The 26,355-nt window shown below is 38.6% G+C and overlaps 1 pseudogene; it reads left to right on the top strand.

The window, feature by feature from the left end:
* Window positions 1–20,583: 20,583 nt before the first annotated feature.
* On the top strand, window positions 20,584–21,848 carry LOC116083352 (annotated as a pseudogene).
* Window positions 21,849–26,355: the final 4,507 nt, after the last annotated feature.

The following is a 26,355-nucleotide window of genomic DNA, read 5'->3' as shown; positions in this document are numbered from 1 at the left end:
GAGATGATGCAGACCAATGGAGGAGTCTGTTGACTAGCTTGCTCCTCATGGCTTCTTCAGCCTGTTTTCTTAATAGAACCCAGGACTCCCAGGCCAGGGATGGCACCACCCACATGTACTGGGTCCTCCACGATCAGTCATAATTTAGAAAACGATCTACAGACTTGCCTACATCCTGATCTTACAGAGGCATTTTATTCATTGATGTTTCCTTCTCTCAGATGAATCCAGTTGAATTAAACTCCTAGAACAAGGAAATAACTGTACACTGTACAAGGAAGAGTAAGGAAGAACTCATCACCACAGTAAAGGTCAATGTTGACATAATGTAAGAACTGTCATGGCTGGAGCTATGTTTTAAGGTACTTATTGAACAACTCTGGAGGGAAAGTCTTTTGTTCATAGCGTCTTGCACAGACATTGTATATTACTCAGTGGAAGGCTGTGCCATTTGAAATATGAAATTATGTATATGTGCATGCCTATTATATACATGTATGTTATATATATTGTGTATATATTTGCATAAATATATGTATTTATAGAGGATGTGACAGTGAAGAAAACCTCCATTACAAATAAACCACTGTAATATCAATTACTATTATTCAAATACCTCATGATCTATGAAAAGAAATCCTTTTGGAAGCAAATTGATTTTCTTATTTGTTTAGTTTTATTACTATATATTGCATCTCTTTATTATTTAGTATTAAAAACAACAAAGCAAATAAAACTAAGAGTGAAGATTTTAATGCAGCAAAGAGCAAAAGACTTTAGGACTAAATTTTGACATGGATTAATACTCAGGATGTGATTTTTAAAGAAAATTTTTATTACTTTTTAAAAAAATGTTTAGACTTTTTATTGGTTATTTTATTTATTTACATTTCATATGTTATCCCCCTTCACGGTATCCCCTCCGTAAACTCCATATTCAATTCCCCTTCCCCCTGCTTCTATAAGGGTGCTCCAACACCCACCTACCCCCTCCCATCTCGTTGCCCTAGCATTCCCCTACTCTGTGGCATCAATCTTCTACAGGACCAAGAACCTCCCCTCCCACTGATAGGCCTCCCTTCCCAAAGATAAGGCCATCCCTCTGCTACATAAGCAGTTGGAGCCCTGGATCCTTCCATGTGTATTCTTTGGTTGGTGATTTAGTCCCTAAGAGCTCTGGGGGTCTGGTTGGTTGATATTGTTGTTCTTCCTATGGGGTCCCAAACACCTTCAGCTTCTTCAGTTCTTCCCCTAGTTCCTCTATCGGGATCCTCGTGCTCAGCCAATGGCTGATTGCAAGCATCCACATCTGTATTGGTAAGGCTCTGGAAGAGCGTTTCAGGAGACCACTATATCAGGTTCCTGTCAGCAAGTACTTCTTGGCATCAGCAATAGTGTCTGGGTTTGATGGTTGCATATGGGGTGGATCTCTAAATGGGACAGTCTCTTGATGGCCTTTCCTTCAGTCTCTGCTCCACTCTTTGTCCCTGTATTTCTGGGACTACCCACCCATGTCAAAAATATTAACCCAGAATTGCTCCTGTCTAAAGGAAATACTTTTAAAAACTTATTTGCCGCGTGTACATGTGTGCATGTGTCCGCGCGCGCAGGCGTGCACACAATTTCCATGAAGAGCTTGACTGTATGTAGATCCTGTAGGTCAGAGACTGGTTTCAAGCGGTCCAGTCTCCTTTCACTATTTGGAACCTGAGAATCAAACTCAGCTCATTATCTTGGCAGTAAGCACATTTACCCTCTGAGCTACCTCATGCCAGAGTTTTAACAACATCCTAGGCTTATACATACTTGCACAATATAACCAAAATATATGCTTAACATAGGGATTCAGCTACTATTGTTTTATATGTCTCTAATAGTCCTGTGCCCAGCACTGCTGTGCAGATCAGCTCATGGAATTGGTGCACACATATTTTTCAGCAACGGTATTTCTTTTACTAATCTAAATCTTTATTATCAAGGTCTCTTATAATTTAGGTCAACTCTCCCCGACTAACTACTGAAATGAATAATCAGTCTCAAATCTCAGAAAATCCATTTGTTGCATTCCTATTACATTTCTTACTGACTGGGCTTTTGTGACTTTGTGAAAAATGGCTGTTTGATCTAAAAATGTGCTGTATTTCTAGGTAATGGACTATGTCAAGTTTCATTTCTTACAAAATTTGCAGAGAACAGTCCAGCACGGCAAGGCAGTTCTTACATTCTTATTTGCTTGCTCTTTCTCATCACATACTTTAACACACCCAACGTTTCAGTCTTTACTTATATCTCTTGATTTCAGCTACTGGTTTTCAATTTCTGAGTGTTTCCTTTTGGCTGCACAGATGTTCGCCAGAGAACAGGAGAGAAACATTTTGTTGTTTCCCACTCCTGTAGGAAGTGGGAGAGAAAGGACACCCATTTGTTGACGCTGGTCTGCCATGTGACTTTGGCTCTATCTCCCTGGCTTTTAGTTCTTCCATTTAGACTTTGAGAATGCTTCAGTGGAAAAAAAAATAATATTCCATATTTTGAAGTTTCTCTTGACCTCTCTTTGATGCCTGGGGTTTTTAAAACTGGACTACAATTATAAATTTTTCCAGAGAATTCAAATGAAAACTCATATTGTTATTGTTATACTGATGTAATTCTATTTGACATTAAAAATACACAAATAGATAAAATAATTTAATTAATCATTCAAGAATTACAGTATTCCTATCTTTAGTAGACTCCTTAAGTTGAAAGCCTTTCTACTGAGGAGGTTTTAGATAACTCATATCTAATATAGCAAGATGCTTAGCTTTCATTTAGAAGCTAAAACTCAACAAAAATTTACTTTAATTTAAAAATTCTATTTATTTTATTTGGAAGAATTTGTTGTGTCAATGAATTTTTTCTCTCTCTTTTTTTCTTTTATTCTTCTCTCATATATTCCATCCTGACTACAGTTTCCCCTCCCCACTCTCCCTTCAATACCTGCTCCACACAAATACACACCTCCCCTCTCCTGTAGATCCACCCCTCTTCCTCTCTTCAGAAAAGAGCAGGCCTCCCAGGGGCATCAATCAAACACTGCATAAAAAACTATACAAAGACCGGGCACACATCATCACATCAAGGTTTGACAAGGCATTACAGTAAGAGCAAAAGGGTCTCACGAATAGGTAAAGAGGCAGCAGGGACAGCCCAGACTCCCAGCACCAGGATTCCCACAAAACCCCAAGCTACACAGCCATAACATACTCAGAGGACCTAGGTCAGACCCCTTTAGCCTCTCTGATCTCGGCAAGCCCACAGGATACTGTGTGCCATGTTCTCCTGTTATGGTATCCTTGACCCCTCTGGTTTCTCTGATCCTCTCTCCACACTCCTCTGCAAGACTCCCTGAGCTCCACCTAATGTGTGGCTGTTGGACACTACATCTTCTCCCATCAGTTGCTGGATGAAGTCCTTCCAGTCTCTTTGATGATGATTCTACTTGGCTCTGGTCCCAGAACATTCTACGGGCAGGGCAAACAATAGGTTGAAGATTTGTGGGCTGGGTTGGTGTCCCAATATTAACATTTGTTTTATTTAGCTTTTCAGTGTTTGTATGTGAGGAAGTATGTTGGAGGTATGCATGGAGTACCACAGTAAATTGGGAAGATTGGAGGATGATTTTCATTGGCTGGGTCCCATCTTCCATTTGTTTATAAGGCAGAGTCCTGTTTGTTTCTACCCCTAGACAGCATCCTCCAGGCCAGCCAGATCTTCTGTCTCTGCCTTCCATCTGCTATAGGAGTCCTGTGACTACAGAAGTGAGTCTCTGTATCCTCTATGTAAGTTATGAAGATCAAACTCAGGGTCACACATATACAGCATAAATATATTTTACTGTAGCTTAAGTATCACATCATTAAGAAAATATTATACATATTTATGAATTAAAATTTTAGATTTCAATCACTTTTTTCTAAATAAGTGACAGAGAAACAGAATAATTGCACTGCACCTCTGAGAGGAATATATCCGTATCTTGATATCGGAGCTTTATTTTCTTAAGAGATTTTATTTTAACATTTAGTAAAATAAAAAATGTACCAGGAAGACAATTCCATAAGTAGAAGTGTTTGCTATACAAAAAAAAAAAAAAAAACCAAAAAAAACAAAAAAACAAAAAAATCCCAACTATTTTCGTGGCAAATATGTTAGTTTAGTTCAAAGTTTTCTTTTGGAAAACACAAAATATAAAACTTAAAAAGAATAAAATTACTTGTGAAATGATATCCTAACAATTTAGATACTTATATTAAATGGCCGAGAGCACAAAACATCAGCATGTCACCTGCAGCACAGAATCACAGTCCTCACATCCAAATCCCAATTGCTGTGGAGTAATATACAAAAAAGAAAAGAAAAACAAATAAAAAGTCTCTTGTAGAGATTTCAAAGAAGCCACTAGTAAGTTATTTAATAGTTAATATAGGCCAGGCAGTGGTGGTGCATGACTTTAATCCCAGCACTTGGGAGGCAGAGGCAGGCAGATTTCTGAGTTTGAGGCCAGTCTGGTGTACAGAGTGAGTTCCAGGACAGCAAGAGATACACAGAGAGACCCTGTCTCGAAACAAACAAACAAACAAACAAACAAAAACAAAAACAAAGAACAAAAAACAAAAACAAAAACAAAAAAAAATACTTAATGTAGAATACTTCATTTATTTTGGGGTATTTTAATTTATGGGATAAGTATATTTCCCACTAAAGGCAAGAAATCCTAATTTATACAAGTGATATAATCGTAAAATCTAGAGAGGCATTTAATGTTTAATCAAAGCAAGTCCACTTGATATGACTGTGTAATCAATATCACTGAATTTGAACTCACCTGGAGTGTACATTTTGGTGTGTCATGAGAGTGCTTCCAAGAGAACTTTAACTGAAGGGAGAGAGAAGTGTCATCCTTAATGTATGCAGTGCCATCTGAGAGGCCTGGGTCTCCAATGAGTGAAACCGGAAAAGGAAAAAAGTTAAATGAAACAAAAAAATCCATCTCTCTCTGTTCACAATAGTGGACATTGCCACCTATTCTTGCATACCATGGTCCATATGCCCTTCAACCATGAGTCAAATAAATTCTTTCTTTCTTAAGTTGCTGGTGTTGGGTACTTTGTCATACAACAGAAGGAAAAGTAATTGATATATTGGCAATCTACAGCAGTGTCTGAGAGTGCTAAGTATGATGAAGTAAGACTTAAGAAAAAAGGTTGAAGATGCTACTTCAAAATCAATATATGGGTTATATACAGGTGCTTACTTTAGTTCTTTACTGATGGATACAGAAAAAGAACCCATAACACCAAAATAAATGATTAACACCACAAAGTGCATCTAACACCATGTAGACTAGCATGGGAACCAGACCTTTCTGCCTTTTAGTTTTGTTCTGTCCTTCTTAAAATAATAAAAAATTTTGTTTTCAAGAGTGAAAAAATATACTTGAATTTGCCTAGCATCAAAAAGATCTATCTCAAAACAAATGTTATTGATTTCAACTGTAATTTTTGAACTCTGAAGTTTAGCATGTTATTTCTATTCCATAAGTCTTCACAAAAGTCATTTACATATTATACTAATATCTTCTTATAAAAGTGTTCAAATAATATATGACTTCTTCATATGTAACATTTTTCCATTTTAATATTTCATAATAGTTATAGACAGTGACTTTTTCATACTTAGATTAGCAGTCTAGAACAAGGGCAAACTTAACCATCTGAAACTTGCTTTGAGGCTTAGATTAGCTCTGGCTTTCCATTTTGATTCGAGTGAAAAAAAGTCTTATTTTGGGAGCTGTTTCTCCCCATCTTTTGCTTTCATATGCAGCTGCATGTTAAATGAGTTTTTAGAACCATTTCAAGCAAAAGCATCCTTCTTGGTAGTAACTAGGATAAAAAAAATAGAAATACTGAAGTCTGGCTGCCCTCCCCACCTCTAGAACAGAAATAATTTGGCTTCAAACCATCACTTCTACATAATACAAAAGTCTGCTTTATCAATTATTGTTCAGTTGCAGGAAAGGAGACATGCAAATATAAGAACAGAGAGGTAGGTTGGTGAAATTACGACCCTCATAAATGTTCCTGTCACCACACCTAATCATGTGAGTTTAACTCCTAAAGTCCAACTGGTAGAACAGGAAGACTGACTTCTGCACATTGCCTTCCAGCCTCCCCAAGTATGCTCTGGCATGGGCTCCCATTCACACATAGAAATTTTAAGAATGTAAAAGTGAAACAAAAGTAGAGAGGTGTCTTTTCTTTTCAGATGAGAGCTCTCTTAGGGCATATGCAGTTAAAATCATTGTAGTAAACTACAATATATGTATACATATTTCAATGATTTCAAATGTCTGGGTTATTAATAAAGCCATGATCATGCACAATGGCCTGTAGTTCTTTGGATCCTTCACACACTGTGGCAACCAATACTTAGAAAGCAATGATATGAGAGGTGACATTCTTGACATTATGATCAAGTGTTTTAAAATCTTTTCTAGATGGAGGATCAGCTTGAGAATTTATTTTATCAGTAACCTAGAGAGGGATCAAAACAAAACAAGAGTAGAAAACAAACTCACAAAGCCAGGAATGGGAAACCAGAGGAGACTAGAGTAGCTCACAGATAAAGTAGTAAATCTAAATGCATTAATGTAACTTCCTCTTAGCAGACTTGCTTTCTTGCTGATCATTACAATATTGGAATAAAACAAAAAATAAAACAAACGTCACACTCACACACTCACCCTCTTACTCATCACAGAAGCACAGGAGAGTGGCAGAGGGCATTCTTAAGCCTTTACACTTAAACAAAAAATAGCTGTCCTGTTTACTAAGTTAAGTATTAAAATAAGTAGCCTCAGTCATTAAAATAAATGGCTGTTAAAACACATACACACAGACACACAGACACACACACACACGTACATACATTGAATGATGCCAGGAGATCAAAGTTTATCTTCTAAATCCTATAAAACATATCAACCTAGACTTATTTTTCATCAAAATTATAATTCAAAATTTAAAAGGTATGAAGTTACTTTCAGGTGATTAAAAGTTGAGATAAAATATAACAATCAGAAATGAATAATGTGATGTAGAAAAGGAAGTTCAAAGGTGAGGATAAGTGAACAAATGAGAGTAGAATCCATAGGAAGTCTAACTTCTTTATATACACACCACACACACACACACACACACACACGCACACACACACACAAATTCATAGGCCCTCTGTCAGATCTTCACAGTTAGTGAAGATCTTTTTCCAATCTGTAGACAGCCATTTTGTCCTACTAAAAGTGTTCTTTGCATTACAGAATATTTTCAGAATCATGAGATCCCAGTTATTAATTGTTTATCTTAAAGCCTGAGCTATTGGTGTTCTGTTCAGGAAATTTTCTACTGTACTAATACATTTGAGGCTATTTAATACCTTCTCTTCTATTAGATTTAGTGTATCGGTTTTATGTTGAGGTCCTTGATCCACTTGAGTTTGAGTTAGGTTCAGGGTGATAAATATGGATGTATTTGCATTCTACATGCAGACATGTTAGCACCATTTATTGAAGATCCTTTCTTTTTTCCATTGTATTGTTTTGGATTCTTTGTCAAAAATAAAGTGTTCACAGGTGTGTGGGTTTATTTCTGTCTCTTCAATTCTTTTCCATTGGTCAACCTTTTTCTATATCAACACCATGTAGTTTTTATTACTATTGCTCTATAGTACAGCTTGAAGTGAGGGATGCTGATTCCTCCAGAGGTTCTATCATTGTTGAGTATTGTTTGAATTTCCTGTGCTTTTTGTTTTTCCATATGAAATTGAGATTTGCTTTTTTTTAAGGCCCAGGTGAGGATGCTTGAATCCAACTTGGAAAGGGGAACAGAATAGTCATGGGAAGGAATTTTGATTGGAATTGCATTTAATCTGTAGATTGCTTTTGATAAGATGACCATTTTCACTGTTAATTCTACTGATCCATGAGCGTGGGAGATCTTTCCATCTTCTAATATCTTTGCCAATTTCTTTCCTCAGGGACATGAAGTTCTTGTCATATAGATCTTTCATTGGCTTGGTTAGAGTTACACCATTATACTATAGTATAACTATAGAGTTATAATATTTGTGGCTATTGTGAAGGGTAGTCTTTCCCTTATTTCTTTCTCTGCCCCTTTATTATTTGCATAAAGGAGGTCTACTGATATCTTTGAGTTGAAGAATTATCCACCCACTTTGCTGAAGTTTTTTGTCAGGTGCACTTCTCATCAGGGAAATCCAAATCAATACAACCCTGAGATGCCACCTTACACTAATTAGAGTGGCTAAGATCAAGATGTAGAAAAAGTGGAACACGCCTCCATTGTTAGGGGGATTGCAAACTTGTATAACTACTCTGGAAATCAATCTGGCATTTTCTCAGAAAAATTAGAAATATTTCTAACTGAAACAGATGCAGATACACACAACCTCATTGTGCAGAGGTCAGGGACCCTTATGGGTGAGTTGGGGTAAGGACTGAGGGCCCTGTACAGGATTGGAATGCCACAGGAATGCCAACAGTGTCAAGTAATCTGGACCTGGGAGCTCCCAGAGACTGAGCCACCAACCAAAGATCATACACTGGCTGGTCAGAGATCCTGTCCACCTGTGTAGCAGGGGGCTGCTTTGTCCGGCCTCAGTGGAAGAAGATGTCCCTAATCCTTAGAGACTTGATGTGCCAAGGTGAGGTGATACCAAATTGGGCCTCACCCTCTCAGAGATGAAGGGGAAGAATGGGGGAGGGACTCTTTGAGGGAGGGACTGGGATAGGGGGCAGTGTTTGGGTTGTAAATAAATAAAATTTTAAAAAGAGTGTACAGGAAGAAATCCTCCTGAAAGTCAAAATTATTCTTACTTTCTTGAAATAATGTGATGTTTTCAAGAGAACGCAGAGCATCTTGTAGTAAGCAGGAGTGAAAAGGGAAGTGTTAAGAAGTCAGCTGTGGCGACTTCAGGACAGTCAGGTAATGCCCAGTGTAACTGCTAAGACAAGTACAATAGGTAAAGGATTGTGTGATACTAAACTAGGGTTTATTGTTGCTGCTTCTGTTTCTGTTGGTTTTGTTTTATTTTGTTTTTAAGACAGGAAAAAATGTATAGCAACAGATGAGATAATTATCAATAGGCTTTAAGCCAACGTGCATCAATATGAAACAGTGCAAACTCCTCCGCATCCCAATTTAAAAAAAAAAAAAGTGTTTAAAATTATTGTGGTGAGAGTGGGTTTCTTTATTTCTTTATTTAGCAAAAATATGAGTTTTGACATAGTGTTGTCTTAGCGTTTCCATTGCTGTGATCAAACACCGTGGCCAAAACCAACTTGGGGACAAATGTGTTTATTTTATTTTATAGTTCCAAGTAGTTATCAATCACTGAGAAAAGTTAGGAGAGAAATCTGTAAGTGGAAACTGAAATAGAGGCCATGGAGGAAATGTTGCATCCTGGCTTGCCCCTCATGTTCAGTCTGTTTTCTCAAACAGCATCACACACCCATGGGTAGTCCTACCTATAATGGCCCTTCCACATCAGTCATCAATCAAGAAATTACGCTACACACTTGCCTAGAGGCCAATCTTATGAAAACATTTTCTCCATTAAGATTTCTTCACTCCAGATGACACTACCTTGTGAAACCAGCCAGTCCAAAGGTTTACTACAGAAAATCTTAATTACATTCAAAGAAAAATAAAATAACTGAAGTTCAAAGAATTCTCCATTTTCTTTGAAAATAAATGACCCAAAAGTGTCTATATGTAAAATATCTGATCCTTCCAGATAGCCAAACTCCAATACTTTCCTAAGAGTTCACTATTAAAAGGTTCCCATTTACTAGCAATGCTAGCAAACCTAAAGTAAAATGTAAGAGTTACAGCTATGTTTCTCTAGGAATGTGCTCCTTCTGGAATTTATAAATGCAAAAAGGCTGCACTTATTCCAGGCAAAAGGCCTAGTTGTGAGTTACATGGAGATTAAAATTAAACAGAAAGTTGCAAGAATCATTTCACACTGGTAAGATATGGACTAAATAGCCATCTCAAAATTCCACAACCATGTTGAAATGTCTCTGGCTATGAGTGACTTCACAATTCTGCAAGTTTCCATGTAAAGACTGATTCATCCCATTGCAAATTTATTTTCAACACCGGGGTGGGGGAGGTTAAATAAGGAAAAACCAACCTATGTTCAATTCATTAGATATTTGAAACATGAAAAATAAGAAAAAGAAAGTATTTACGTAGTATGTAAATACTAAGCCTAAAGCACTACAAGGGTTAAAAATGGCAACTTCACCAAGAAGCAAGCACACTTACCTGTGTAGACACACCTTAGCAAAGCTCAAAACATAGGAGATGCATTGACAGAAACAAAGGAACCAAGACCCAAGTTACCTGCCAGCACTTCTCTCATTGACTGCTGGAAAAGTTGGCAACGAGTTGTCTCTGGGGCTCTGGTCCTGTTCTTATAGGTGCCAATCAGGGAGACCTTAAAGGTCTGGTTTCCATTTGACCACTTCTTTGCTGATTGTATGTTTAAATCCAGCATATTGATGAGTTCGTGAGAAATAAATTCAGCCCATAATAGGACCAAGTCAATTTAGAAACCATTAAGGATATGTGATCGATACATAAAATTAGATTTTAATTTTATAAAGTAGAATAAAATAGAGAATTAAATTAAAAACAGTGCATGTATCATATATTATCATTTTGTATCTTTCTCTAAACGAGTGTTTAAGAAAATATGTTTACCTATTCACACGCCCCTCCACCCTCTCTTGTGTCTGTCTCTTTCTCTAAATAAGTGTCCATAAAAGGGAAATATATTTTCTTTTTGTAAGAAGTAAAACTGGAAGCTACACAGACGTTAACTAAACACGAGCCATGTGAAATTTTAAAAGGATAAATTACTCGGGCAGCAGAAAGTAATGATGTAATAGGTGGGTCATAAATGAGCAGACAGAGTAGTGTTCTGTGTACATGAATTCAAGAGCAAGGAAAGATCTATATTAATCAAATAAGAGTTGCCTTTGCCTATGTATGGAGACTGACGGGAAGCAGGGTGAGGCAATGTTGTAGATAATCTGCATGTTCTATACCTTGCATGTGTGCTCACTGGGACAGATATATCCTCTGTAAGATTCCTATTTCTGGTCTCCTATTGCAAATAAATTTTTACTGCAGATGTGTTGGAGGGGGGAGGTGGATATGTGTAAATATAGGAGTGACATCAATATCCATTTCCAGGAAGTGGTATACAAGAAAAATTAAACAAGTTTTAAATTCAGAGAATTAGAAACCCAGATCTGCCACTTACTGGCCATGTGACATTGATTTGATTATCACACCTGTGTTTTCTAGCTTAAAACAGGGAGACATAAACATAATATATGAAAAGACTTAGAAGAATGTCCAGCATATAATACGAGCTGAAAATATATAAAAATTATTATGGCTAAGATGAGATAGAGTCTTTTGCAAGAAAATGGCGGCTTTACATTTGGATGTAACTGTCTTCTCTACTTTGTGATGTAAGACAATATGTAGTGTGTATCTGTCTACTAGATATGGAGGATGATATAGAAGGGGAGAGGGTGAAAACAGTAGAGCAGATGAGATTTGCTTCTGTGCTTGCAGTTAAGGTAGAATGCTCACATTAACATAACTGAAGGAGACATGAGGAATTCAGTGCTGTAACTGGGAGTTATTAAGAAGATTAAATAAGCTGCAGCAGGAAAAATTACTTGGGCTGCTGTTTTGTATTCAGTAAGCCCACAACAAGTAGTCAGAATTAATTTATTCATATTCACACCCAACAATTTCCAAAGCATAAATACTAATGAAGGAAAGAAAAAAATAAGGAATTTTAACTAATTCACAAATACACCATAAACGCCATTCCTAATAACTCATCCTAATTGAGCCTTATTCATTTTATCACAGGATACATTTTTTAGCAGATTAATATCTTATATAGTAGCATTTACAATGTATTCCAAAGTACAAATCCAATCTCTGAATAAGAGATGTCTGTCTTTACTATTTATTGTTACATTTATTCCGCTGTAATTTACTCCCCCAAATGAAACCCACAAGTTTGTTAATCACTCGTGCTGCTCCTCCTATTTATTATCCTCTGTTTATCTAGTTTCCAGTGTTCATGTCGGTGTTCAGGTCTCAGTCAGTTTTAATTAGCTTCTGCATTTTTAAACTACTGAAAAGTTTGTCAAAGGGTTATATTGAATAGATCTTGAAGCCTGTAATATAATTATAATTCTGTCGACTCGGGAATTTCCATCTTAAACATGTTGCTTTTTATGACTTGCTTTGATATAAATTTGCATGTACCTTCTTTTTCTACTCCTAGCAAAATGATTACTTATAATTTTATTCTGTTTCCTTGGTCAATTTTTGTTTCCCGAAGTAATTTTTAGACTCTGGATTCTTTGGAATTTTATTTGTTAGATTCATTGAGGTCCTTTGGGGGTTTTTGTAGTTTAATTGTATCTATTTTAATAATCAACAGAGCCTTTTCAAGCTAGAGGGTTGTGTATCCCAAAAGATTGCTTTGCTGGGTACAATAATCGAGATTGACACACACACTCCTTTAGAACATGTAGTGCATTTCCCCAGGTCCTTTTGGCTTTTAAAGTTTCCAGTGAGAAATCAGCTTCTCTAATGTATTTTCCTTTAAGTATGATTTACAGCTTGCAGTTCTTTCACATTGTTCTGCATATTTAATCTTCTAACTGTGATATACTGTAGAGATTTTCTTTTCTGGTCCTGTCTACTTGGTGTTTCATGTGCTTCTAGTGTCTGTGTGGGTGCATTTTTCCTTAGTATGGGGTAGTTTTCTTCTATAATCCTGTTGACATGATAGTCTATGCTATTGAACTGGAGTTTTCCTTCTTCTGTGCCTATAATTAGAAGATATTTCTTTTCGTAGTAACTTGCACATGTTCCTTTCATGTGTTTTAAATTTTTTCCATATACTGTGCTTCAGTAGTCCAATTTCTTTACTTAATTTCAAGTCCTGGTATTCTATCTTCTACCTGATCTATTCTACTTGTAATGTTTTCCTCTGATTTTCTAATTTGTTTACTCAGTTTTTCAATTCCACCACTGCTTCAGTTTGAGATCTCTAAATTTCTACCTCTTCAATGAATTCAGTTATCAAATTATGTCAGTTTCATTATCTGGTTCAGTTATATATTTACATTTTCTTAGACATCACTCAGGTATTTGTTGATATTCTCTCTAAGTTTATTGAGCTTTTTGTGTCATTTTTAACTTTCTTGAAATCTTTGATAATAATTATTATCTAATTATTATTTATATTTAATAATTATTATTTAATTATTCTTTTAAATTCTGCATCCTGAGGTTTATATGTTTGTTTGCACTGGAGAATAGTTCTACAGTACTAGTGGATCACGGGCATTTCCTGTTATTTGTGTCTTTGTGATATGATCTGGGCGTGTTTAGCTTTATGTTGTTTGTGTGCCTAATGGCCTCCAGGCTGCCTAGGCTGGGTAGATACTAGAGTTGCAAGACCTGAGCTAGGCCTGAGAGTTATGGAAAGTGATGTTCTGAGCTGCTCACCATTCCAAGCCAGTACAGGACCTGTGTGTCCTAAGCTAAGTCTCCAACTGTTGAAACCTAAACCCTAAACTGGATCTACACCACTCCTTCCAGGCTCCAGGAATGGTACAGAGGAAAGGGGTAGGAAGAACGTAAGAACCAAACGCAGAGTATATGATATGGAGCTCTTCTGAGCAGGGCATAGATAATGTGCTCTTGAACTCATAGCAGCTACACCAACCTACATAAGACCCACACAAAAGTGGGCTTGTCAAATATCCCCTCATGGAGGTAGTAGAAGCTCAAGGGGCCCAGACCCTCTATATTTTAGCATAGTTTATTGTTTATGAGTGGCTGTTGAGAAATTTTCCTTTAAGGTGGTACCCAGGATTCTGAAAATAAATTCTCACTTACACCTCTATAAGCAACCCTAATGAAACTCATAAGGCCATGCATAAGGGAGAAAGAATAAAAAACATGAACATAAAATAGGAGCTAAAATTGTGAAAGAGAGTTTCACCCTACATGGAAAACATCAATAAAATCTTAAATGTTCTTTCATTCTCTATGATTCTGAAATGAATATGTAAATCAACACAAGACTGGCCAATATCAGCAAGCCAATAATCAATTTGATTTTATCTGACACATTGTTTTGCCTTCGTGTGTGCTTGGATCATTTTGCGCTATTATCAAGTGAGTTTTTGACAATCAGCTCACAGAACAGGAAAGCTTGAGATGGCTTATAGTGGTTTGAGACTGTCCTCCATGGGTGGTGCCATTTGGTTGAGGATTAGAAGGTATGGCTTTGTTGAAAAAAGAACACCACTGAAGGTGGGCTTTGACTGCTTAAAGACTCCTGCCATTTCCACTTCCTCCTGCATTGAGCTAGTAATTGAGATATGGACCCTCGGCTTCCTATTTCTCTGGCCGTATCTACTATTTGCTGTTTGCTACCATGCCTCCCTACCAGGACAGACTCTTATCCTTCTAGACCCATAAGCTCAAATAAACTCTCTCTTCTCTGAGTTGCCTTGACTATGGTGTTTGGTCTTTTTGCCCGTTTCAAAATATTTCAAAAATTTCCCTAATACTAACAGAACTCATTAGAACTTTTCTGAATTTCCTTTGACTCTTTTCATGAGTCAAACTCAAACAGCTATAGCTTTCTAAGACTTATTCTGGTGAGAGAATGATAGTTGAGAACTAGCAGAGCTGCTAAATGTGTTGCAGGAATTAAGCCGTTTCCAGTATGTAAGAGAAAGGTTGAGACTGGGGATATTCCAATAGAGATAAAAATCAAGGTTTCCAGAAGAAAGCTAGCTTAGGTTTAGAAGGGAATTTGACAGCATGATGCTGAGCATAGACACAAAGGGCCTCGGTGTGTGTGTGTGTGTGTGTGAGAAAGAGAGAGAGAGAGAGAGAGAGAGAGAGAGAGAGAGAGAGAGAGAGAGAGAGAGAGAGAGAGAGGAAGAGAGGAAGAGAGAGAGAGGAAGAGAGAGGGAGAGAAAGATGCAACAAGCAATGTGGCAACAAGAGACAGCATGCATCTATGAAGAACAGCAAGCTGGATAGGACAGCAACCCAGCTTTGACATTACTATTGCACACACCACTTGGCAGAGTGGGTTTCAGTTCCCACAGGCTAGAAAGCAATTCTATTCAAAATTTCTCTATTTTGTTAAACTAGACTTCCCACATGAAGTGAAGCAGCCTAAAAGTGCCTGCTCCTAACTTCTGAACTCAGTGTCCACCACAATTTGACTTGTAAAGGCAAAGTAACATAGCATCTTGAACACAAATGCAGAATAAAATTATTGGCTTCCACTATGCCTCAATTTTAGTTAATAGCATTCTGATTAGATTTAAGTTCCCCTCCACAAGAGGAAACCCAATCTGGCACCACTATTGGGCTAAGAATCTATGGTTAGACAGTGCATAGGCTATCTACTTACTACTTTTATTCTGAGAACTAACTCCTAATGACTTATCATGACACCCATAGATATGAGTTGAGTGCATCTCTCAACTCTTATCTGAGAAGTTTCGATTTGCAGTAGCTGGTGTTAAACAGAGCCACAAATGGCCAACATGGAGTGGGTTAGAAATGGTGAGGAAATGGGATTTTCAGGATACAGTGGGGCAGTTGCATGTATAAACTCACGGCTGTGACATCAGCCCCAAGAGCTGCAAAAGCTCAAACCAGACACAAAGTTAAAAGGTAGAGAAGGTGGAATCTAGAATAATTTGGGAGGAGGAGTGGATATAGTCAGAATGACTTATACAAAATTCTCAAACAATTAATAAAAAATGCAAAATAAAGGATTAGGATTATGCTAAGAAATCTAAGCATGCTAATAAATGAGTGAGAAAGCTTTGCTTATGTCGACTTTTACCAATTATCGTTGTTCTGCTAGAAATGTTTTACTTCTAGAGAAAGGAATATATTTCCTGTACAGAGAATTATCAGCATGATTTAATTACCTTCAAATAGCTAGGACCTTATTTGTACCCATTTAAAACATGCTGAATCATATGTCCATTCAGAAAACATCTGTCACTTGCAAGTGCTAGACAGTGTGCTAAATACTCAGCGAAGGGCTGAGCAGGCAAAACCCAGCTCACAAGGAGCTATTATCTCAGTGAGGAGGAAAACCTGGAATAATTGATGGCCCAAAAGCAATTAAGAATACGAAGAATATGCTTGCTCCAAGCTTAAAGTAGTCATGGAGGACTAAATTAAAAAAGAAACCAATTAGGTAGAATTTTTAAATTGTGGAAACAAGACACAGTATGCAGATTACCAGGCAAAGACATTGTTGTAAAGTATAGAAAAACAAAACAAAACAAAACAAACAAACAAAAAGAGGTATCAAGTATATCTGGAATATTGAAGGAAAGCTAAGAAGTCATTACAGCTGACAGCAGCTACCAGAACAAGAGGTTAAAGAGCCACTGTTTGCAGGTGAAAGGTCAGCTAAAATAAGGACTCTTAATGAAAAGAACGCCATCTCCTACAATACACAGCCTTGATACCAGGGCCACAAGACATTTACACAGCAGTAGATATCCATTACATGTAAATTTAGTAGTTATAACACATTAGCTTACAGGACAAAATGTGCAAAAGATTAAACAGCACTGTATGTTCAGCAGCTGTTAACTGAGAGCTATGTATGTCAGGTGTTAAAAACAGTGTATATACAGTTGCCTCTGTCTTGCGTACAAGTCTAGATAAGAAAAAAACTAGAGTTGGTGGAAGGATTCTACTGTATCAGAGTCTATATCTTCTTCATTCTACTTTCCTATCCTCACAAGTTTTCTGTTGTCCAAAATAAACCATGACATCTCATAGACACTGATGTGAATGAGGAAGAGGAAATGGAAGGTTATGCCTTCCCTGTGATCATGGCATACACATCAGTCCCTCTCCATAGCAGCATGAGAGTTTATTTCAGTTGTGCATAGCTGAAATAGACACAGACATATTTAGCTTTTATTCTGGGTACCCATGTGCCAAGTTAAAGTTTGGAGTTCTATTACCGAAGAAGAAAGTGATAATACATATCCTAAGACAATCCACATTATCTGTTTTAAGTGGAATAACATAACAGGTGTCTTTAGAATGCCTGCAGTTTCATTGAAGTCATTGTTAGGTGAAGGAAAGGGAAGCTGATGGAAGGTCGACTCTGTCCAGGAAGGAACGAGCATCCTCGAATTAGCCACTTCACTGTTCTTTCTCTATGATATCATCTGCAACACTGGACTGAAAATACTAAGCTGCATTTCAGCAAAAGATTCTTCCTCAAACTTCTGGAAAGTCAGTTTTATCCGATGCATAGTAATTTCAAAATACCAAAGCCTGCAAAATGATACAAATACTCAACAGCAGAAATATCTGGCTTTGAGCCCAAAACATACCAGATGTGTCTCTTAAAAGCCAATACCAACTGTCTCTATCTTTAGAAGGTTTTTTTTAAAAAAAAAAATACAAAATTCAAGTTGACGATAATTTTTTTTTTTATCTCTGTCCAGATGCAACTCTTGTGATTGTCTCAGAGACAGGGCACAGTGACCCAACCTGGCTTAGTGCACCATGCCTGGGACCACTAGATGACATGCTGAGCTCACCACTGATAGGTCAGCTGATGTCCTTCCAATGTGTAGGAAAAAAAAAAAATCAACAGTTCACTTTACTCCAGCCAGTGAATCTAGTTGTCACATTTCTTTTCAGAAAACCTGGACTGCATGTCTTAGGCAGTGTTCTATCACTGTAAAGAGACACCATGGCCATGGCAATTCTTACAAACAAAACAAAACAAAACAAAACAAAAAACAAAAAACATTTAATTGGGATGGGCTACAGGTCAGAGATTTAGTCCTTCATCATTGTGGCAGGGAGCATGGAAATATGCAGGCAGAGATGGTGTTGGAGAGGTAGCTGAGAATTCTACATCTAGATCAGTAGGTAACAGAAAAAGAGTGAGACACTAAACCTAGCTTGAGCTTCGGAGACCTAAAAGCTCAGCCCCTATTAACATGCTTCTTCTAATAAGGCCTAATTCTAACAATAATAACAAGGCCTAATAGTGCCACTGCCCAGGAGTCTTTGGAGGCCATTTTCATTCAAACCACCACATTGCACATGTACCAGAGAACTCACAAAGGAGCTCCATTTGGGCTGCCAGTCATAGTAGGTGCTGTGACAACTCTACTTGTATAGAATCTTATCAGAAGTTTTATTTCCTTTATTGAATTCATCTCTCCGAAAAACCTACTGTGATTCTTACACCTTACCACCATGGCATTTGCAAGACCAAAGTCAGCTTTCTCTGAAGCCCAGTCCTTTGCTCTTCCACATGAGCCAGTAAAGCCAGACCTGGAAACAATAAGAAAAAGCATTTTTCTCTTTTTGCAGGGAATCTGATTTCCCTGCAACGCCAGGTAGTGTGATTGAACACAGCATCTAGCATACTACCCCCATCACAAAATAGTCTCTGTGCCATAACCTAACACACTTTTAAGAGAAAATAAAAGAACAAAAGGTGGGCTTGTAAATCAAGGAGAAAAACAAAACTATATAACATACCTTACTGCCTCTCGATTGTTAGGAGCTAACACCCACAGTCTATCCCATACAACTGTAGCAATGTCTCGATTATAATGTTGATAACTTGTTTTGACTTGATGAGTGAGAAATATAATTAATATAGGTAATTAAAACGTACACAGTTGCACATTATTCAAACACTGAGAGCAACCATTGATGTTGCTGATGTTGTTCTGTTTAAAAGGCAAAAAAGAAAAAAAGAAAGAAAACAGATATATACATATACATACACGCCAGAGCCTCACCAAACAGTTCATTTGACAGACTGGGTTTTTGTGGGTTTGGTTAATAATCGAGGTGCTGAATATACAAAGATATTTATTCAATCCACTCTGCTTAACACAATGGGGTTTCTGTCAGTGGAGTAAAGTTCTGGTGCTTTCTTTTTCTTTTTCTTTTTTTCTTTCTGGCTTTCCCCCTTAAGTCAGGCATTTGGTGATGCAGGCTGAAAAGAAAAGAAAATGTCAGTGCACAGCAGAACCTTTCAGAGCCTTGGATTACTCATCTTTTCTATTTCTGCCTTTGTTATGGATGCCTTTATAAAGCGGAAAAGGCTTACTACTTTAAATATACATCTTCATAAGCTTCTTTGGGCATTTAAATTATAAATAGAGTCAGGTTTAGCAAAATGATCATTTACTTTGGGGTCTTAAAAATCTAAACATCACAATTTTCTTAATAATCCAGTGATCCATATTGTAAGATTGTATGATAGATATGTTGATGGACTCTCATACCCTAGACAATGAATAAACATTTTTCATCCATTTCTAACATGATTATATTGAAGAAAAAAAAACCCTCGGGTCTGGAGCTAGCCTCTATTGACTTTGTATTGCATTGGTGCCTCGTTTTCCAGGTCTATGAAATAAAGATATTAGGATGCACTGCGTAGTTCAACTATGAGTGAAGATAAAGTGGAATTATTCCTTTGTTCTGAGTAGAGGGGGCTTATGAGATCAAGCAAGTCAAAAAAAAAAAAAAAAAAAGACACCAGACACCAGAATGCAACTTTAAATTCCATCCTTTAAAATCCCATAGTGGGTTCCTGTCGTGTAAATGACAGTTGGGGCTCCATATTGGTCACAGAGCAGCCTAATACAGGCAGTGCTTAGCTTTAAAGATAATGCGTACGTAGGCATGCAGAAGATGAAGACTCTCCTGTCAGGGAGCGACTAACGGAGAAGCCCAAGTCTGAATATGGTGGAGTGGCAATATGGTACCTACCTTGTGTGGGTCACCACCTACACACACTAGTAAGAATTCAACAATCTAGACCTATGACAATGACAGTAGGAAGCAAGAACACTGCCAGAGCGAGGAAGTCATGCAGAAGACTGACATCTCTCTCCTCTGCCTCTGCCCACGTTGGTCACTGGAAATTTGATAAATACATTACTATCTGTCCCTTGAACTTTTAACTAGGTGGCAAATCAAACCCTGGACACTTTGCTCAAAGACTTCCTAAGGAGGTGTGGCTTGCAGTGAGTTCACACCTACCTGGGAAGGAGGAGGAGTAATTTCAAAAATTAAATCTGATACAAGAGCACTGAAGTCGTCCTCATAGACATATACCCAAATCACATTGAAGTATAATCATGGACTCCCATGGAGGACCAATAAGGAGAAGAGGGAGGAAGTGATGGACAGCTGCCTCATCAGGATGAAGGACTGGAGTCTTACATTCTAGAGAGGAGGCCTTCCTTTTATAACATAGAATAGGCAGTTCATACTCTAGGAAACTATGCGCTGAGAAATTTGAAAACAGAAAAGTACATACAGTCTATATATTGACCTTTGTTTCACCAGTGGCAAAATGGAAAGGGACTCAGAGTGGAGAGAAAGTCAGTTTAGTGAAATAGACTACCAGAATTATACACATATCAGGTACACTTTCAATAAAATGAACTACTGAAAGAAAGAATAGATACTCTTAGTTCCAAACATAACAACTGCTCAACTTTAAAATTAAACAGAACAATACAATTTTAAAAGAATTTTGTTGACTGCTCCCAGCAGAGGGTTCCGGTTATGGCCAGTACCTCGGTGGTACGCGTTGCTGGGCAGGTCCTGGGCTCCGGTCCCTGCCAGTGCAGGCGCTGGCATATGGCTGTGGGAGGACCAAGGCCGCCTCTTGGGCCCCTTCTCCTTCGTGCTGGTGCTGCTGCTGGTGGTGATGTGCAGTCCCTTCAATGCCTGCTTGCTCACTAGTAGCCTTTACATCCTGCTGCGGTTCTTCTTCTTCGAGCTGGTGCTGCAAGGTGCTGCAAGGTGCTCAAGCCCCATGACTGTGTGCCAGCCATCGCCCATCACGGCTGCAGAACACGCTGGCAGCCATCAGGCAGGCAGCTAAGAATGGAGCAACAGGTGTGGAGCTGAACATCGAATTTACTTCTGATGAAGTTCCTGTTTTGATGCACGAGGACACAGTAGATAGGACAACAGACCGGTCTGGCCGACTATGTGATCTGACATTTGAACAAGTTAGGAAACTTAACCCTGCAGCAAATCACAGACTCAGAAACGAGTTCCCTGAGGAAAGGATCCCTGCCCTGAAGGAAGCTGTCACAGAATGCCTCCGCCATAACCTCGCCATCTTCTTCGATGTCAAAGGCCGTGCACATGTGGCTTCTGCTGCTCTAAAGAATATATACACGTAATTTCCACAGCTGTACAATAACAGTTTGGTCTGCTTGTTCTTGCCGGAAGTCATCTATAAAATGAGATAAACGGATCAGTAGGTAATCACAGCCCTGACTCACAGGCCTTGAAGCCTGAGCCACACTGGAGACGGGAATCCTCGCTACAACGTCTTTTGGAAGGAGTCTGTGTTTGTGGTGTCGGGCATCTTGCTTGACTGGAGCATGCACAATGTCTTGTGGTACCTGTGTGGGATTTCAGCCTTCCTCATGCAGAAGGACTTTGTCTCCCCGGACTATTTGAAGAAGTGGTCAGCTAAAGGAGTCCAGTTTGTGAGTTGGTCTGTCAATACCTTTGATGAAAAGAATTACTACGAGTCCCACCTTGGGTCCAGCTACATCACTTGACAGCATGCTAGAAGACTGTGCACCTCACTTCTAGACTCCCCATAAAGAAACACAGTTGCGGAACTGCCTGAAGGCCTCTTGCAGGGACATGAGAACACTGTTAGCACAAGCCCCAGGGATCCTGTGGCTCATACTAGCAATAGCCACAAGGTCACTCCAACAAGCAGAAACCAGCCATGGCGACCATGCTCCAAGGAACTCTCCACACTTGTCCTTAAAATTCTGGATCTGCAAAAAGGCACCGTAGCCCCACCCCAACCCCACTGCGAGTACAGAGCCATGAGGATGGGCAGAGTGAGTTCTGCAATTAGGGCGCAGGCACCAATGCATGAGGCTTGCATAATCACTCCAAGCTGACATTTTAAATCTTGCTGTACTTCAGTAGTTCACTTATTTCCAATATTAGTCGTCGCTCTGTTAATGACGACCTGTAGGTGTCAAACTTGTGACCACACTAATAAAATTGTTGAAAGGTGAACGGAGGAAAAAAAAAAGAATTTTGTTATTTGATATGAAATTCAAGAAAAGGAAATAAATAGCCTAGCATAGCATAGTTGTCCAGCAGCATGTGTAGTTGATGTCACTCAACCAAAAATCTCACAGGGATTACTGATTTACTATCATAAATTATTAAGTTCATGAATTTCTAAACTTATGACTGGTTTAACACACACACACACACACACACACACACACACACACACAGAGAGAGAGAGAGAGAGAGAGAGAGAGAGAGAGAGAGAGCACTCATCCTACATACCTAAACAGAATTAGCCACAAAGATCTTCCAAATACCTGATATTGATGAGTAAGTACTATTGTACCCTAGAGGTTCAAGTCTACATTGACCGCATTTGAGTTTTCCACTTGACCCTTCCCTCTTTTCAAACTGATAGTGAAGAAAAGTGAGGCAAATGAGCCATAGTTTTTGGCAAAGCACATTTAATATAATGTCTGCCAAGTTCAAAACTGAAAATGTTTCAGCTGTTTGGACAAAACATGAGCCAGTAAATTCCTTCATGGCTGACAATATGTTTTTCCTCTCAGTTTCACCATCCCTGACCAAGGCTTTTTTTTTCAACAGCTGTCAGTTCAAACTAGAGTTGAAGGTTATTTCACTGTCAGGAAGAGGATTATGGATACACCCAATAAAGGCTCTGCTCTCAAGAAGGAAGTCCAGTAGGGGAAAATCTACCTGGAAATGGAAATGAGCATTCCTGTGATGTGGGTAGATGAGACATAGCACATCCTGAATATTTGCAGAGGTGTCTCTCATCTGTAGCAGAGTAGAACTCAGCAGGTCCAAGCACAGTCCCAGAACTGAAAGACACCACTTCTTAAAGAAAGCATCTCCTTGTTGCTGACCATCTATGGCTGTCATGGCAACACTAGAAGTGAGAGCCGCAAACCCTGAGGATTTGTCTTGGGCAGCATTATTTCACATCAACCTGGCAGCTGTTATGGAAAGAGAGCCAAATCATTTGTGGAAGTTGTCCAGCATGGACAATGGTCATGTACTGCAAAGGGAGCAGCCAGCATATGGAGAAAAATATCTGAGCCTTAAAATGTAAAAGAATTTCATGGAGATAACTGAAGTTAATAGGTTTGAAGGACTCACTAGTGATTCAAAAAAAAAAATTGGAGGAGTCAGAGAGCAAATAAAGAGCAGTTTTTATCTTTTTGTTGAACCTCAAAACACATAGATAAGAATGAAACACATGGAGACCAAATGATCATAATACTCATAAAACTTATTGTAGCTTATTCTTTACACCTCATCCTAAATTAAACGTTAGCATGGCCAGGCTACTGCAGGTCTTACTCATAGAAGTAGGTTGAAAAGCAGAATGAGAAAATCATGTGCCCTGTGCACAAACCTGATCTCAAATGTGGGAAGAAGTCAAACCGCATATATTAGGAATAAAATGCTGCTAATATATTACCTCTCCCTTGATCATAGCCTTGATCAAGCAAGAAAAAGGCTTTCACCCTAGCCCACCATTTCTCTCCAGGATAGAGCAGTATAAATTTTGTCCACTTTGAAGAATTACTATGGGCAAGGAATTCTGTTACCTGAGCTGAAATAATATTAAAACTAATAGTAGCAACTGTTATTTATAACATGTTTGTTATCTAGTACTATTGTGATCTGTGTTACAGTATGTTTTTAGTTACCTCTCTATCACTATGGTAAACCCAAGACCAAAAGTAAGTTGGAAGGAAAGGGTTTATTTCAGTCATCTTAGGTCAGACACCATAACTGAGGGAAGTCAGGGCAGAAACTTAAGGCAAGATCCTAGAGGCAGAAACGGAAGCAGAAGCCACGAAGGAATGCTTTTTGCAAGCTTGCTCCCCTTGGCTTGTTCAGCTTACTTTCTTGTCCAACTCAGAACTGTCTTTCCAGAGGTATCCCAGGCCACAACAGTTCTCGCCTTCCCACATCAATCCCTTATCAAGAAGATACCCCAGAGACTTGCCTACAGGTCAATTTGACGGAAGCATTTTCTCAGTTAAGGTTCTCTCTCCCCACATGACTTGAGTTTGTGTCACATTGATACATGCTAGCCAGCAAAAATACTTGCCTTATTCCAACACAAACCATGCAAGAAAGCCAGCATTTAAATCTTCAATTTAATCCATGACTGTTTGGGATCCGGGAAGAGGATCTCTTACTCCAGATCACACTACTATAAAGAACAAACACCTGGACTTATCATTTCTCTACATTCTTTCTTCTTCCATCGTATTGTCAACTCTCCGAGATAATGTTCTACCAGAAAAGCAATGAGAAAGAAGTAAGAATGATAGTAAATTCATGGGTCAAAGCATGTTTGTGGCAGGGATGAACTGACATGTAGCTGGTAGCCCAACCACTAAGTATTTCCGTCATAACTGCAAAGATAAAGCTAGAAAACAGATGCATGGGACCTAAGAATAGCCAGAGAAGGTCTAGGAAAAGAAGGATGTTGACCTGTTGGTGACATCTCTGGAAGCTAAGGCTGACTCCAAGGATTTTAAGTGTGAAAGAATAACAGACTAGGTTTCAGTGTCTCTGTGTGGGTCCTTCTATTGTTCTAATAGCTTGTGCGCACAGAAAATTGCTAAGTTCCAAAATTATAGCATTTAATGTGGTGTCATTCTTGAATACACCTTTACAGTAGGTAGCAGTCTAGGCTTAATATAGCATCTCAACACCACATTCTGAGCTGCCTCTGTGTCCCTCTTCATGTACTAAGTACAAAGAATTCAGTGTTGATTGTGAAATGAGCTCACCCATCAGGTACTGACCTGGGCGTGCAAACAAGCAATTACAGGCAATGTCAAAAGTACTGTGGTAGAGGAACCTAACCAGAACTGTGGGGACAGAGTAAAACTAAGTCACCAGGAAAAGGACTCAGGAGACTTCCTATAAAGAGTGAGTTTATAGCTTGTTGTAAAATGAGCACTCTTTTTTGATCACATGAAGAATGTACAAGCATCAGAGTGCTGTACAAGAAGAGAAGGAAAAAGCATGCACATACAAATAGTCTCTATCCTTCTTTTAACCCTAAAAACTAAACTATTTTCAAACACAAAGAGCATAAACGCTTTTATTTCTATGCGGAGCTGAAGACATACCTGTACTTTAAAGAAAAAAAAAAACCCACCCACTGAAACTCAGCAAAGCTTTTACTGAGAAATATTTACCAATCGATATGTGGGCTGACGTGAAAATTATAACACATGTCAATCGGCATCTGGAGAGAAAACACAATCATTAGATGGTGCTTTCGTTGTTTTGAGTTATCTGAATTGAGCTATTTACTCCACATTATTAGTTCCTACCAGGTGCCAGGTACTTAGCAAGGCCTTGGAAATTTATTAGAAAATCATCGAAAAAATATTATTTGACTCAGCGTACATTCTTTTGGTATGTGCTTTTCTCTCACACAGTACACCTCTACTGCATTTTCTCCTCCCTTTACTCCTCCCTGTTCCCCTCTACCCTGATCCGCTTCCCTGTCCACGCCCCCCACAGCCCCCCAACTCCCAAGAAAGAGCAAGGCTCAACCTATGTTCTTAAAGGAGATGGAAATAAAACAAAAGGGAAAGATTCAGTGTTGTTCCAGATGTGGCAAATTGGATCACCACAAATGCAGCCAAAATGGAGTTACTTGCAAAAACCAATGACACTCTCAAGTGACAACTAGAAAATCCAGATGAAGTACAAGGTAAATAAAGTGTCCCATGATTTAAGGATGGCTGTACCCACATCACAGGGACACTTGCATAGACACATTGGTCACGTGTCCTCTTCAGGGAATTCCTGGGAAAAGAATAGAAGTGGAGTCAAATAGTCACACACACCCTTTACTCCTGAAGGAGGGCGTTGGTTTTCTGGGTGTTTTGGTCTGAAGCATAGGCGTCAGAAAATTAGAATACTGACTATTGGCTATATCCTGTAGCGCTTTGCTCCAAATGGAAGCATTCCTTGGTGGAGGGAGGCACCTAGGACATGAAGAGCTAATGAGACTTAGGACATTTGTGAAGCTCAGAAAGCT

The sequence above is a fragment of the Mastomys coucha genome, unplaced genomic scaffold (assembly GCF_008632895.1).
Source record: "Mastomys coucha isolate ucsf_1 unplaced genomic scaffold, UCSF_Mcou_1 pScaffold12, whole genome shotgun sequence".
NCBI classification, from domain to species: Eukaryota; Metazoa; Chordata; class Mammalia; order Rodentia; family Muridae; genus Mastomys; species Mastomys coucha.
This window is presented reverse-complemented; position numbering and strand designations above follow the sequence as displayed.